Source organism: Panthera uncia, chromosome E1 (assembly GCF_023721935.1).
Source record: "Panthera uncia isolate 11264 chromosome E1, Puncia_PCG_1.0, whole genome shotgun sequence".
Classification (NCBI taxonomy): Eukaryota; Metazoa; Chordata; class Mammalia; order Carnivora; family Felidae; genus Panthera; species Panthera uncia.
Window position 1 is genome coordinate 13,481,025 of NC_064814.1, and position 4,732 is coordinate 13,485,756.

Consider the following 4,732-nt stretch of genomic DNA (forward strand, 5'->3'; position numbering starts at 1 on the left):
CGTTGAAAAAAAAATTAAAAAAAAAAAAAAAGATTGTCTCTCTCTCCCTTTGCTCCTTCCCTTGCTTGCGTGCTCTTTCTCTCCCTAAAATAAAATAAAATAAAATAAAATAAAATAAAATAAAATAAAATACAAATGACTTCAAGATTCCTGGTGTAACTAGGTGGAATGTGGAATCATTTGCTGAGATTGGGAAGGTTGTGTGGGTGGTGGAAAAATTTGGGAGGGTATCAATAGTTTCACTTTACTTTTTTTTTTTTTTAAGACTTTATTTTTAAGTAATCTCTACACCCATGTGGGGCTCAAACCCACAACCTCAAGATCAAGAGTCACACACTCCACCAACTAAGCAGGTCAAGAGTGCACTTTAGACCTGCTAAGTCTGAGATGTCTCTGAGAATTTAAATGGAAATGAAATCAATTGTCTATGCAGATCTTGACTTGAGAGGAGATTCTCAAAATGGGGTCAGAATAACACGGGAGTGCTTGTTAAAAATGCAGATTACAGTGCCCCACCCAAGTTCTGCCAAATCAAAATACCACACCCACCTGCCAAAACATGATTCTGATGCTCATGAATATTTGAGGCCAACTGTTCTAAGAATTTCTTCAAGGAAAGGGGCCAAGGCATCCTCTTTCCTTCTGCAGATTCTTCAGGCTGAGTGACGAAACAATCACTTAGTGAGACTTCTTGAATATTTAACCTGGGGATTACCATGCTAGGACATTTAGTAAGAATGATCTGTGACCCCCAGGACCAACCAGACGTTGAAGGAGACAGTTAGTAGATGTAATTGTCAATGTCCACCAGTCAGGTTATAGGGATAGGAAGGAGCCTGTAAGGGGCACAGTGTGGGTTCAGGGTGCAACTCTGAAGAGGCCAACTCTCCTTTACAGGGGATGATGTGAAAGAACATGGAAGATCTGAACTAGATTTTTTCCTCTTTTTTCTCTTTATTTTTGCTTATTTTTTCCACGTATCAGCATAAACAATTTTTTAATGCACACAAGTTTGGTGTGGTTTTATTTTTTTAAGTTTACTTATTTATTTTGAGAGATAGACACAGAGAGAGCCTGCATGCCCCGGAGCAGGAAAGAGGCAGAGAGAGAGGGAAAGAGAATCCCAAGCAGGCTCTGAGCTGTCAGCACGGAGCCCCATGCAGGCCTCGAACGCACAAAACCCCGAGATCATGACCCGACCGAAACCAAGAGTCGGAGGCTTAACTGACTGAGCCACCCGGGGTCCCTTAAAGCAATTTTTAAAAATTGTGTTTTATTTCCTTTTTTTATCTTAACATTTTTTTATTAAGGGCTATGAAAATATCCAGAAAGATAAATGAATGTGATGCAATGATATATGTCCTAATATGAAAAACTTTCAGTACATTGTTTTCCTTCACAGTGGCCTTCAAATCACAGGAGGCAGTGGTTCCCTGCCATTTCTTCTATTACACGCTGCAGAATTTCTGAATCAGTATCCCGCCCTCAGTCTTCTCATTTATAAATCAAATTCATTTTCAATCCATTGTTTAGAGGGAGTGTATGTTTTTCTGTTCCACAAAGAGGACTTTTGTTTTCACAATCAGATCATAACGTAGGAGAGTCAGTTTCTCCCGGAGTCGGAGTCGGCTTCTCTTAGTGTTGAGGGAGTAACCCGTCCCAGCTTGGCTCAGCATTTCCACCAGAATGGTTTGTGACTTGCTCTTGGCAACTTTTTCTCAGAGAGGAAAGGTTGAAAGAGAAAAGAAAGTATCAATTTATTATCTTTCTTATGCAAAGTTCATATAAATCTCTGTAATAAATACATAAGTCATGAAGTATGCCATGGGTTGTCACTCAAGTAACTACTTGTAGGGATCCGCTAAGATTAGGTGACCACAGACAGGAACATGGCGATAACACCCTCACAGTCTCCAAAATCTAAAAATTGTATTTTAGAGTGAAAGCACGTGCACAAGTGGGGGAGAGGGAGAAGAATCATTTTTTAAAATATTTATTTAGTTTTGAGAGAGAGAGAGAGTGGAGGGGAGGGGCAGGGAGAGAGGGGGACAGAAGATCTGAAGTGTGCTCCACACTGACAGCAGAGAGCCCAATTCGGGGCTGAAACTCAGGAAATGTGAGATCCTGACATGAGCGGAAGTCGAACACTTAACCGACTGAGCCACTCAGGAACTGGGAAAGAGAATTGTAAGCAGGCTCCATGCTAAGCATGGAGCCGGAAGTGGGGCCGATATGGGGCTCGACATGAGGGTCAGTCTCACAACCTTGGGATCATGACCTGAGCTGAAATCAAGAGTCAGATGCTCAACCCTGATTCAGCCACCCAGGTACCCCTTGTTGTTAGTTTTAAAGAAACAGTATCTTATTATTCACACCTGCACCTTGCTTATCTTACTCAACAATACCTTGTGAAAAGCTCTCCAAGACTATTGGAAGGGCTCTCATTTTTTTCGTTTTAAAGACTGCATAATATGCCATTGTATGGCCATGTCACCATTTGCTCAACCATTTGCTGATGGACATTTATTCTACCATTCACTGATGGGCATTCATTGTTTCCAGTGTCTTTGCAATTAATGCTACATTGATCATCTTTGTATTCTCCTTCCTATGTATGGGTGGTCCTGTTTCCATGGGGCAAATTCCCAAGGCTGGGATTGCTCAGTTAAAGGAGGGTTGTTTTTTTTTAATTTTAATAAATGTTGCTGGGTTATTTTCCAGGGAGGCTGCACCACCTCCTTCATTCAATAGTGTCCAATAATACCCAAGAGTGCACCTTTCTCCATATTCCTGCCAGGAAATGTCTTTGCTCCCTTTAATTTTGGTCAGTGTGGTGGGTACAAAGTGACAACTTACTGTTACTTAATGTTTCATTTCCCTGTGTACTTGTGAATTTGAGTCTTTTAAAAATTACTGTTTTTCCATGAATTACCTATTCTTGGCCTTGCCATTTTCTATGGGGTTGTTTGTCTTTTTCTTGTCGATTTGTAAAATCTTTTTGCATAGCGGAACTATTAACCCATGATTTGCCATTTGTGTTACAATTTTTTTTCTAAATCTACCATTTACCGGGGCGCCTGGGTGGCTCAGTTGGTTAAGCATCTGACTTCGGCTCAGGTCATGATCTCATAGTTATTGAGTTCAAGTCCTGCATCAGGCTCTGTGCCCACAGCTCAGAGCCTAGAGCCTGCTTCGGATTTTGTGTGTCTCTCTCTCTCTGCTCCTCCCCCACTTGCACGCGCTCTCCCTCTCTCTCAAGAGTAATGACAAATAAAAATATTTATTAAAAAAGAAAAAAATAAGTAAATCTACCGTTTACCTTAACAACTGTGCTTATGTTCTATTTTCCCATCCCCAAACCATTTTAACTTTTTTCCAGCTTTATTGAGATATCATTGACATATAACATTGCATAATTTTAAGGTATATGACATGGTGATTTGCGATACATATAATTGCAAAACGATTGCTTTTTAACTTTTACATAGTCAATTTATTTTTTTTTCTTTTTTCTTTGTTAAGTTTATTCATTTATTTTGAGAGAGAGAGAGAGAGCATGCACACATGTGCACAAGTGGGATAGGAGCAGAGAGAAGAGACAGAATCCCAAGCAGGCTCTGTGCCATCAGCGCAGAGCCCAGTGATGTGGGACTCGAACCCACAGACTGTGAGATCATGACCTGAGCTGATATCAAGAGTTGGCGCTTAACCGACTGAGCCACCCAGGCACCCTTATTTGTTTTTTTTCTATTACAGCTTCCAGTTTTTTCAATCTTGGTTAATATTTTCTCACTCTTTTTAAAAAAAAAAATTTAAATGTTTATTTATTTTAGAGAGAGAGAGAGAGAGAGTGCAAGTGGGCTGGGGAGGGGCAGAGAGAGAGGGAGACAGAATCTGAAGCAGGCTCCAGGCTCTGAGCTGTCAGCACAGAGCTTGATGTGAAGCTCGAACCCATGAACTGTGAGATTGTGACCTGAGATGAAGTCAGATGCTTAACTGACTGAGCCACCCAGGGGCCCCAATATTTTCTCACTCTACATCATGCATGCAGACTCCTAGATTTTCATACAAGATTTTATGAAGTTTCTGAGATATAACAGACATGCTATTTAAGGCATTCAATGTGTTGGTTTGATACATTTATGTATGCAATATGATTACTACAGCAATGTTAGCTAACACCTTATCGTATCACATACTTATCATTTCTTTGAGTTGAGAACAGTTAAGATTTATTCTTTTAGCAACCTTGAAGTTTATAATACAGTACCACTTACTATAATAACTATATTGTGCATTAGATCCCCAGAATTTATCTACTAGTTGTGAGATGAATTTACTGTTCACATTTAAAATTTTAATCCACCTAAGCCTCATTGTTGTATATAAGATGAAACTCTTATTTTATTTTCTTCCATTTGGAAAGCATGCTATTGGAAAATCATTTTTATATTTTTCCCAATCAACTAAACCACCCCCTATGTTATATATTAGAATTTCATATATTGTGGGACTTATTTTTGGATTCTTTATTCCGTTCTGATATTCTGATCGATTTGTCTACTCCCATATCAATGCAGTATCGATTTAATTACAGAGCCTTCATGGTCTCTTCTCACACTTGGTAGTCCTTCCTACCAAGACTACCACTACTGTGGTAGTCACACACAAGTCCTTCCTCACTCTGTTCTTTCCCATACATTCCTTGGCTCTCGTTATCATATATAAAGTT